Source organism: Poecile atricapillus, chromosome 4 (assembly GCF_030490865.1).
Source record: "Poecile atricapillus isolate bPoeAtr1 chromosome 4, bPoeAtr1.hap1, whole genome shotgun sequence".
Taxonomy (NCBI): Eukaryota; Metazoa; Chordata; class Aves; order Passeriformes; family Paridae; genus Poecile; species Poecile atricapillus.
In genome coordinates, this window is record NC_081252.1 from 52,494,269 (window position 1) to 52,506,331 (window position 12,063).

The following is a 12,063-nucleotide window of genomic DNA, read 5'->3' on the forward strand; positions in this document are numbered from 1 at the left end:
GGAAGCTAGCCAGAGACTAACCACTTCATCAGATGTCAGGCTCAATGTGCTCTCCCCCAGCTCTCAAGGAAATGTGCTCTGCAGTCACATTGGTTAGGGGGAGGGGGGAAAAAAAAGGCTCATTTTTAGCGATATCCACTTGAATCACTCAGATTTCCGGCAATTCAGAGGCCAGCAGCCAACCCTCAGGCCGAGCGTAGCAGGTGGGGGCTTGGTGTGTCTCAGAGGTGACACAGTACTGGGCAGCAGGAAGGAGCAGATGGCTGCCCCAAGGCCCAGCACGAGGGGAGATCCTCAGGAAAACGAGCAGCCACTGCTTTAGTACCAGGGACAAGGACTGGGGGAGGGGGAAGAGCACTCTCGGAGCACGGACCAGCCAGCCAGCTCCTGTTCAAATACCTGCTGCTCCCTTTCATTAGAAAGATAATCAGACTCAAAGTCAAAAGCAGTTGTGTTGGATGTTTTTATTTCATAACCCACCCCAAATTATAGATTTCACGATCGCCTGAAGAGATGAAATTTAACAACTCAGAAAGCAATGTCCATGCAGGCAGTATCTTTGCATCAGAGAATCCTTGGGACCAGCTCCATCCATTTCTGCAGCTCCTCCCAGGCAGCCAGATCTGCCCTACTGAAATGCAATGTCATTTGCTCAGTGCAGCCTGTGAGGTGACTCAGGTCTAGTGTGCTCATCAAAAACAACAATACAAATACATTAATAGCACACAGATTTCAGGCATATCAACAATTACGTGGAGTACAGTACAAGCCTTGACAGAAATTATGCTCCTACCCATTAAATAGATTGAGAGCTAAAAATCAGTTAATGGTAAAATGGAAAAATATAAAAGAATACCACAGATAAAACCCATCTCTGCTGTGGGCATATTTCTCTCTAGTGCGAGATCATTTCCAGAAGCTGCAGGAGGAAATAATTGTGAGTCTGCCAGACAATCTGTGACACAAAAGCCTGGAGTGGAATGATAACCAGAGAAAAGCACTTCATTCCCTTTACGTGATATATTTGTTTTCCCATCAGAGACCACAGAGCCATGATAAGCTGGTGTTAGAGTTCTGCAGCTCTTTCCTTATGATGGATAGTTAAGGAGCAGAATATGGCTATATTAAAACTTCTGGTGGTGAAGTTTAGGCATCCCTGTCCAGGAAGGGCTCTTTTTCACTACACAGGGAGCATCTCTTGGGTGTGAGACAGCAAATGGCATACACAGGTCTTGCAGTACGCTAGTGTAGGAAGGTGAGCAATTCTGGTAACTAAGAAAGGGCTTCATGGAGCTCATTGCTATTCTGGGACTGCAGCTGTTTTGTAGTTTTATAGGAACATTTCTTCCTTTAATGCAATTTCCAGAAGATTCCCTGCAAACAGCTAATTTCCTTGAGCCACGAGTGAGAGAGACAGTTCTGACCTAAAAACAGTATCTGACCTAAAAGCATCTCAGAAAAGAATGGGGAAGTGAATTGGGAAAGGTATTTTTTTTGCAGAAAATGGTTTAATCTCTCTTTCTTTCTTTCTTTCTTTCTTTCTTTCTTCTTTCTTTCTTTCTTTCTTTCTTTCTTTCTTTCTTTCTTTCTTTCTTTCTTTCTTTCTTTCTTTCTTTCTTTCTTTCTTTCTTTCTTTCTTTCTTTCTTTCTTTCTTTCTTTCTTTCTTTCTTTCTTTCTTTCTTTCTTTCTTTCTTTCTTTCTTTCTTTTCTTTCTTTTCTTTCTTTCTTTCTTTCTTTCTTTCTTTCTTTCTTTCTTTCTTTCTTTCTTTCTTTCTTTCTTTCTTTCTTTCTTTCTTTCTTTCTTTCTTTCTTTCTTTCTTTCTTTCTTTCTTTCTTTCTTTCTTTCTTTCTTTCTTTCTTTTCTTTATTTTCTTTATTTTCTTTCTTTCTTTCTTTCCATGCTGTGTATGGGTGTCTTCCAGACACTGAAAACACACAGAAAAAGACAGTCCTCTCTGAAGCAACAAACAGCAGAAGGTGTCACCCTGAAGTGTTACTGCACGCTTAGCAGAAACAGAGAGGTGGTTTATCATGGAATACAGCACATAAAGCTCTCATTTGAATGAAAGTGACAAATATGGTTAGCAGCCCAAATGAACCCACTGAAATTTGAGCAGAATTTAATTAATGACTAAAATCAATAATGAAACTACCTATGTTAATCTTTCAAAAACAGTCATTAATTTTTTCCTAAGCTCAATCAGTAGAGGGATAAACTGGCAAAGTCAAAACATTATTTTCTCCATGGAGTTCCTTACCACAGAGATTTTCAAGCTACTAGCTAGTGAGATATTAATTCCCTTTTCTTTTAGCTAAGCTTAAGGGGATACAGGAGAGGGAAAGAGACAGAAATTAATAAGTGTGTATCATTGTAAGTAAACTGAGAAATTTTTATTTCCCCTCCCCCCCAAAAAATAAGTTAAACACATGCACTTTTTTTTTTTCTAGTGCTATTGCATCTAATTCTATCTTGTGGTTATCAAGGGAATACACTCAACTGCAAATAACAGAAAAGTCATTCACTTGAGGCTGGAAATAGAAAATATTGTGAAGCTTCTTTGAATGTAGTCCACTCTCTGAAATAGCAAAACTTTTTTCTATGTGAGTAATCTTTGTCAATATTGAATTAAATTAATCCATATTAATATGGGCTGATACCATAAACTCACTTTGAAAGTCAGTGACCAGATTTTTTTGGTGCAGCTGCTGAAAATTAATATCATAATGACTAACAGCATTTTTTTCCTTTTCCTTCTCCTTTCTTAGTACATATATTAAAGAAAATTTTAGAGATAAAATAAAAGCTCCTTCAACATTTTCCCCATCTCAAAAATAGTGCATACCACAAAATGGTTCTGTTTAGCACTTTTGCAAACACTTAAGTAGCATTACAATGTAATATCCTCCTTTCCATGGTCTGGTATAAAGCTTTTACTAATTACATCACAGCACTCTTTTATTTTGTCCATCAAGGAGTTCACAACCTCAGTGCTCAAGGATGTTGGGTTTGCACAATTCCTAGTGTGCCTTTCGCCCTGAGCTGTGCTAGGAGGTTTGTGCCAAATGCTGAAGCTCAGTTCTTTAATATACATTCTGAGAAGTTTTGCTCTTCAAAGTATTTTGGGGAAAAACACACCAAAATTTATGACTAGCCTCTCAAAAGACAGTCATAACTGAAGCTGAAGAGTTTAGTCTTTCTCTAAGCTACCTCACGTGCATGTTTCTGAACACCAACAGAGCAAAAGCCACCACTTTAAACAAGCATGGCTAGAAATTGCAGAAGCCAATTTGTTGAGAAGCAAACTGTTTACAGCAATGCAGTTGTTCGATCTGCTGCAGACTAACAGAATATTTGACAGAGGTCACAGCATACAGTAAATGCAGACCTGTAGACCTGACTCTTCAGAAAGTCTTGGAATTGTTTACATCTTGTAGTATTTTCTGATTCCTTCTGTTGATCTTGTAAACATAGGAAAATGAAAAAGCATGATGATTTAAAGTAGTCAGTTTTCTGTCATTGATTAATCTATTTAGACATCTAAAGGAATTTTCACTCTGAAGATGCAAAAATTCCCAGACCCTGGTCATTTTGTAGACCCTGAAAACAGAGGCTGCCTCCATGTGATTAGAGGTATGGAAATAAACTGAGACAAAAGTGGAAATGTTACTTATAAGTTAAACAGTAGTCATGATATAGCAATGTTTAAAGGTCTAAAGTCATTGTTTGACAGTCTGGAATAACCTTTAGTCTAAAATCAGATAATTAACCTGGAAATAAAAATTATATCAATCTCGAATGGTTCATATTATTGCACATTACCTTATCTAAATTCCTTCACAATGACGATCATTGACTGGTACAATTTCTTTGCACTTGGCAAATAAATTCTCTGATGAATTTTCTGAAAATAAATTTTCCTCTGGGAAAAACTAGCTGTAGCTCTCTGCTGCCAAACACAAATGAAGAATTGCTATCCTCATATCCTCAACAGCTAAAATAGACAAAGGGTCTAATTGAAGGAAAGCATGCCACCTCTTCTGCTCAGGTGTTCCTGAGCCAAGTTGTATGAAGGGCCACACTTCACATCTGGGTCAGGTCATTGGTGCTACTTTACCCTGTCATTTGTCTGGATCAAACCCTCTCCCTACACTCAAAGCAATAACAGTGCTTTGTTAATCATAAATCATAAATTCTCCTCCCAGAGAAATAATGGGAGGAGAAACATAAGAGAATCCTAAATCTTTACTTTAATGTTACTTTTTGATATACAAAGTAAAACAAGGTGAGGTTTTAACAGCAGCTACTATGAAAATGTACACATATATTTACATGAAATGGTGCAGCAATTCTCCAAGAAGGAAAAAATTATATCTGAATAATGAAATTAAGGTTAGTATGGTGATGATGTTTCTATAATACAATAACATTTAACACAACCTTTGCAGTTGTACAAGGTTTGCCAGATTCTACTCCTCCTTCCCCCTGTTAAGGGAAGCTTTGTTTCATATTTGATCTTTTCTCTGGAAATCAAGTCTGAAGTTCACAGGTCTGAAGTTCACAATCTCTGTGAGTAAAACAACTACATGAAACCAAACAATATTAGGCTTAATATTGCACGATGACTGTGAATGGGGATAAAAGAGGTAGCTGGAATACCAGTAACAGAAGACTGACCACAGACTCATTTTAATCTGCCTTTCTGCAGAGTGGAGTACAGTCCCTGTATCATATTGGCTGGGAGTTGTCAGATGAGAAAAGCACTAAGGGGCATTATTGTCTCTCTCATCATTCTGTCTTTAATGATCACACATTCAAACCAGTAATCTGTGGTGGTGCATGATGTGAGATGGCACAGAATTGCTTCAAGTAATGTGGGTAATATCTGACATAGAGGGAATAGCTTAGATCAGTGTTTAAAATTTAATTTCCTAGACATTTCAAATTATTCTTCACTTAACACTAATTTAATATTTAGATATAAGTCTCTTCAGGGAAGGGGAGATGGAGGAAGTGTGACTGTGCTGCCAAGGACTGTATGGTTAGAATGAAATAGCTAATCTAGAAAGCTGAAGCCATACAATAGAGAGAATTTGTAGCAACTGTTATTACTGGCTCAAGTGTAAAAATTACATAGATTATTCTACTGTTTTGAAATATGATTGTTGAATTGAATGTCATAAACCTTATTGCTGGCTCAGAAGATAGAGTGGTATCATTCTGCACCCAAGCTACATAATCCTAAATTTCTTAGTTACTGAGGTAGGTCCTGCTCCTAGAACATCATGTCTCTGCTCTTATTAGAGCCTGTAGCAAATCCAGGAAGCAAACTGCAGAGAAAAAGCTCTTCCAAAAAAAAACAAAGCAAAATTGGGGCACAAACCCAAAAATTCTTCCAACCTTTCTAATTATTGTTATATATAACGGAGATTTATTATCCCCCCAAGAACCAGTTGAAGCAGATTGCTGTCTTCCAGATGTAAAGAACTACTTAAATGAACCAGCAGTATTAAATTGTCCTGAAGGTTTAAAAAAAATATTAATCTGTAACCATGTTGCTGCAGGTGGGATACTGAAGAGAAAAGGCTGAAAGGAAGAGGAAGTAAAACAGCTTGCACCAGTTTTTCCTGTTCCCTGTTCAGGATTTATCAGAGAAACAGACTGCAGTGAGATGAGTGATGGGTGGGAGATTGTACATCTGTAGTAGTCCCTTCATCTGAAATATGGATACAAAGGCTTAAATATGATTTTCTCTGTGGATAGTTCCACCTGTGCTGGTTTAACCCAAGAGAACCGATTATCTCCACAGCAGAGATGTCCAGGGTTGCATGTGATACACAGACCCTGGAGGAAGTTTGGACGCCAAAGCCAAATTCCACCACTCTCTCTCTGGAAACAAAATAAGCCCAAAAGAATGAAGAAGTCTCAACACTTCTATAATCAAGCCACAGGAATCTGCTGCTGTGACATTCAGTGAAATGTTTCTCTTCTATTCTCAGGGGAGCCTGTGCAATGTACAAAGTCTGCTTCTGCTTTCTGCCTGTTCTGCTGGGCATCAACAATCCCACCAGAACACCTTCTGTATCGTACATGCTCACCATGTAGCTGTGAAAGCAGTGCTTTGTAGCAAGACCCTCCCTAATGCAAGAAAGTAAAAAAAAAGTAAATTTAAAAGTCACCACAAAATAAACCCACACATTTTAAAGGGCAGTATTTAAATGTAACAGCAATTCTTTGTCATATTGTCAAGAGTCTTTTCTGTATTTTTAGAAGCTAGGCAGCCAAAAATAGAAGAATAAGTCTAATATTACTCTGCTCTCTTGACATATAAGCCATTACAAAACCAGTTTAATCAGACTTCTTAAACTTATCTAAAATACTTTTTCTTTTCTTGTTTTATACTGCCATTCACCATATTTAACTATAAATTGGAATGTCTTGATAGTGCAATGTACAATAGAATTCAGATTATATCCTATTCCCTTTTGAAATTCATGAAAGTGAAATAATCATTTGCTAGACACCCTACACAGCAGGAGTCCAAAAAATTTTTTTTTAAAAAAGAAAGAGGAGGAGACAATCTCAGGTATAATTCTGACAATCTCTATTCATAAATGTTTATGTCAGTTGCTCTATGGTTTTGAATTGCTAAAATAAGTTCAAGAATGGATAAACCAGGGGCAGGAGGGGTGAAGGAGGTCAGAAGAAGAAGCAAATGTTTCAGACTGGATCTGTTGAGTGTAATTAATTTGGTCAGTTAATTTGACACAGCCAGATTCCCAGTGGTCCCTGTATATTGCTTTTCTAAGGTCATTTAGTAGCTGGTTTAAAAGAAAAAGTTTAAATTATAAAGGAATTTTATTTCTATGGCTATTACCATTATGTCTGAGAGACAACCATGTGCTGCTCTAATATCTTAGCTTCTTGAGTCATAAAAGAGCAAGGCAGGCAAAGCCAGGAGATAAGGCAAAATCATTACTTGATTCAGGTTGATCTTGAATTTCTAGACTAAGGCTTACCTTGTTCACTTAGGACTGCCTTTTTTTTTTTTTTATTTTCCATTCCTGTATAGAGTGTAACTATGTTTCAAGAAAGCAGAAACTTAAGAACAAGAAAATACTTTTTCAGAGCAAAGAAAAGTTCCCACATAAAATACAAGAAATGAGAAAAAAAATTATGCAACAGTATATAAATTTCAAATTTGTCCTTCAAAGGAAGCAGAATCAATAGCCTAAGCAAAACAACTGGCTCATTTGACCAGCTTTTTCTCTGTGTTCTAGAAGAAGGAGTAAAAAAAAACTCAAAAATGTTTTCTTAAGAAAGGAAGATAGAAGTTCTCATTATGTTGGAACATGTGGCCTGGAGTGACAACAGAAGAAACCAACATATCTTTTACCATTAAGTGAGAAGTAAATATCTTTACTACCTTCTAATTTACAAAAAACAGATTATCTGGATGAATCATTATTCCCACTAGCAGAAATAATTTGAGAAGTTTTCCACAAGGTGTTAGTTAAACTTAACCATCACACAAAAGTAGATGAAAACAGAAAATGCAGATAAATATAAATTTGGCAAGGTTAGAAAATGCAAGATCAACATCATGTTAAAAGTGTTTAACACAAGGGAAATATTCAGAATTGCTCAGGGAGGAAAAGACAAAGAAAGGTAACTGAAGCAATTCATTTCTGTAAAAATTACGCATTCATCAAGATGTTGTTCTGGTAGGGAAAGATTAACCAAGTAGAGAAAAGCCTAAGAATATTTCAGTTCCTCTATAAAAAGTATGGTTTGACCTACATGGATCCTGTGCAGTCTTGCATTCTTATGTTCTTAAAGCAGCTTTGTTAAAGTGTCACTTAACTTGAAACTCAGATTTTTTCCAGCCAGGTCCTACACTGTTCACTAGCATGCCTCACAGCCAGGAGTTGCTAGACTAAATTAAATACAACATTAGGAAAGCATCAGGACTTCAATGGTTACTTTTTTTGCTTTCTAGTCCCTGTCTCACTCTGTGGAAACAACACAGACAAGAAAAGTAATTAGGATGAAAGTAATTCCATTGCCAAATAAACTTAATGGTGTCATAAAATCAAAGTATGCAAGGAAGATTCAGGTCAAGTAGAATTCTAATGATGTAAACCCCAGGAGTAGAATTCAAGGTCTACTCATGAACACAAAAGGGAAAACTATCACTGTATTAAAGCATCCATCATTCTCTTCCTCTTCTCCACAGAAATGAGAATTTCCAGAGAATAGCATATAAATACAGCACCACAGATGTACTACAGCAATTCCTACAAAATATATCTCTGATAACTTTACTTGAAGCTGTATTTCTTGTCTTTTATCTCTAATAATTCACATATTTGGGACATGGGCACACAAAATCATCTGCAATAATTTCCTTGTTATCATGATAAAATATGGGCCTGTTTTTCCCATATGTCCTCCATACATGTGCACACGCCTACACACAAAAAGGATGTGTGTATTTTATACCATGCTTTGAGGATTCAGGCTTTGCCCTTCCTCTCTTAAGGAGGAAGCTCTTGAGAAGAATGATGTGACTTTGTAAGTGGGTTTGGGGAGGCCTGGCAGGGAAGAGACTGCTGGGGTGTATGTGCAGTGGTGGAATCTATTCCCTGGGTGGAAACTTAGCTGCCCCTGCAGGTGCACCAAGCAAAGGATTGTGGAGAAACTCTGATGGTATGCTATTAAAACAACAGTAATCTCTGTGATTGCTAAAACTGACCCATGCACATATACTATTTTTCCAGTTATGTTATTTTCAAGTGGATTTTCAATTAGATACTGGATACCCCTATATAGTTAAATCTGTGGCAGAATTATCAAGCACTTTCCTGATATGCATGCTCTCCCATATATTTCAGAATAATCAGGTGCATTCACATTGCAATGCTATCAAAAAACTCTTTTTGACAGGGATTCTTTCACCCAATTCGCCTTGCTGTTCCAGAGACAGGATTTGTGTCAGGTCAAACAATCCTCACATTTTTTTTGACGAGAGGACGATGACAGATTAAGAACACACTGAGAATGAGCACTGAGAATGAGAGATGTTTCTATAGGGAGAGAAAAGGCCAGCTTTCTTCTTGGAAGGCAAGTGCTTAGGAAAACTACTGGGGTTTTTGTCAGCAGGCTAACTCTTGATCCCAGCACACAGCTGGCAGCGGTGTTTGCTTGGCTGGCTGTGGCTGCAGAGGCAGCGCAGTCACAGCACTGCAGTGGAGCAAAGGAGCTCCCAGCATGGCAGCATTGCTCTTCAGCCACTCCACTCTCTGCTGCAGAATACAGGACTGCAAAAGAAAAAAAAACCAGAATATCACATCAGGTGAAGGGCACTGCTCACTTCAGTTGTGTAATAAAAGTTCTTCACTGCAAGCATTTTATGCCCACTGTAATCAAGACACTCAAGAGAGCAGTGACACCTGCACTTTAACCATATAAATAGTGGCTTTGAACCAATACACTATGTATTTCATGGTGAAATAAGAACTGAAGTGGGTATTCTGTAAAATACTTGGACTGTTTTAAAATAACGTCCAATGCATTGAGTCTCAGGACTGCAGCCCTGAGACAGAGCACAAGGTAGCAGTAACTTGTGCCATAAGTCACTCCATGGTAATCCAGCAAGCACTTTAAAATCAGCCAAACTTTCTTCACCCAAAAAAATAGAGTTTTATTTGGTATTTTGCCAGACTGTTCATCAAATTGTATTGATTTTTATCAGTTCATAACCATATCTCAGTTTGAAGTTTACTTCACTCTTGACATAACACCTAGATTAAAAATGTTTAAAACCTAATGAAAGTGTTCCAAGGCCTGTAAAAAGGTCCAGATAAGCTGTGTTTATTTGCTGGCTGACAAATACTCTTAATATCTGAGACAGAATGTCTACAGTAGCTTTTTAAAGTATAAAACCTTTTTTAATTGATTCATTTCAGAAGTCTTGTCAAGTAGAAACACATATGGGGGTTCTTGTAAACTCAGTGCTAAGAAGAAAAATACAGGAACTAAAGCAATAATATTTGGCATTCTGGAAAAGCAAAGACTTTCAAAGACTGACAAATATCAAAATTAATTTAAAAATATCATAGCACATGCTCCTAGAGCATCCAACATTTATCTTCTCAAACAGGATTAATTGAATAATTCATAAGTGCTGCAGATGGGGAATGAATGAGTTTCCTATACTAATCTTTGTGAAAGTGATTACCAGCATTGCATAGGGTTCCCAGTACTCCCTTTAACTCTATGGAGTTAAATGGATGTTTTACTTCAGTTTCATAAGTAACCACTCAAAAGGGCTTTTTTCCTTCTGTGCCATCATTATGAATCAAACATACATTGTTGACAGCTATTTTTTTTTTTTCTTTCAGTCTTGCATTTGGTATTATTTTCAAAAATAGTGTCTCATTACAATTGGGTATTTGTCTTCCATGGAAGCATAAGATTTTCATGCATAGGACTGAAACTAAATTCTCATTTTACAGAAAAAAGAGCATGCTGAAGCAGTTGTTTGCATTAGAGTAAACTCAGAACTGCTTCTTTTAGTCTCAGCTGTGTGCACAAAGGCAGGGACTTCAACTGATAATATCAATTTTATTACCTGTCAAATGTAGTTTATAGCAGGTGCTTTTTTGGAGACAGCATCCCCAGCCCCAGAATGATTTAATCTCAAAGCCAAGTAAAGATAATGTTCTTGTGTAATCATCAAGAATCCAATTAGTGCATGTGTCTGCTTGGCTTTATCTCTACTCTTCAGGCATTATTGTGGGGATCCAGCTTTCACAGACTTTCTCAGCCTTGTGCAAGCAAACATTTCTTGGAGCAGAGGAGCTTTGCACTGGCCAACACACTTGTACCATGCAGTGCTTTTGCACAACTCTTCTGCTCTCCTTCAGATGGGTCCTGCTTCTATCTTTGCCTCCCATGAGTGGCCTGTGATCATACCTATTGAAGGATCCCCGAGCTATTCACCAGTCTTCACAGAGGTAATTGTGAATGCCGTTTATTTCTATCTTTAGCACACCTTTTATAGGGTTCTACAGGGTCTGCAGGCAGAGCAAGCTACTATTGGCTAACACACACAGTTTACATTTTTTCTCCTACACACAAGGATATTGTTTTACTTTACTCTCTCTTCTGCATGAAGGTTTCAAGGACTTTAGCCCTTAATATTACAACTTATTTCAAAGGCTGGTTTGTGCATACAGGCCTTTACTAATATATAAAATATAGCAACACATACCCAAATATGTTTGACACCCTCTGTGGCCTTTGTTAGCAAAGGCTCCAATTTTCTTTCCAGGTGGAAGAAGGCAGTTCCCATTGGGAAGAGGAAGGCAGTAAGAGTGAGAGTTCTGGAACTGAAACTGCTGTCCACTCACACAAGGACTGAGAACAGGGTAGAACACCTGCAGGAACCTGAACAGGTTTCTGTTCCTCTTTTTTCCTACCCTATGACAGAAAGGAATCGGTTTCTTTTCATAGCCACATTTCCTTTAGGAACCTAAGGCAAAGGTCATGTGCTGAATGCTGAGTCACTGCTTTGATTTATGCAGCCGTTGCAGTTTGAGTTTTATCCCTGCATGTTGAGTAATCATGTGAAATTGCCAACCATTAGAGTTAATTTATCTCCACAATTAAAATAATTCTCCATAAATATACAGGAAACGCTTAGAACAACTGTAAAATAACACATAATGTTATGGATTTTTATTTTTAAAACTTGTTTTACTTAGTTTTCTATATTTGATCATTTACAAGACAAGAATGAAAAGTAAGCAATACTATACATTTTTTTCTAAACTAAGAATTTTGTAATTGTGTTCAAAAGCTTTTGTCAGCTACACTTAACTGGTAAAGAGGAAATTGTGGAAATAACTGCAGGAAACAAGAAGCACTATCTGGAGCTAAATTAGTGTTTGCCTTCTAGCTCGCTGAAGGAAACAATTAATAAAACAGGGATCCTCTCAATTGGACACGTGCTGCTCTTCCACAATGGAGGATGAAGCACCTTTATTTTTCTCCCTTTCAT

At 37.5% G+C, this 12,063-nt stretch overlaps 1 long non-coding RNA gene across 2 annotated transcripts; it reads right to left on the bottom strand.

Moving 5' to 3' along the window:
• Positions 1-1,886: 1,886 nt before the first annotated feature.
• On the bottom strand, positions 1,887-11,477 carry LOC131579071 (uncharacterized). Of its 2 annotated transcripts, none has more exons than XR_009277628.1 (5): positions 11,275-11,477; positions 9,014-9,319; positions 7,800-7,935; positions 3,388-3,460; positions 1,887-1,926 (listed from the first exon to the last, which is right to left on the bottom strand). It is a non-coding gene; the product is annotated as an uncharacterized LOC131579071 (long non-coding RNA). The 2 variants fall into 2 exon arrangements; XR_009277627.1 differs by having other exon boundaries at positions 7,800-8,011.
• Between the last annotated feature and the right edge of the window lie 586 nt (positions 11,478-12,063).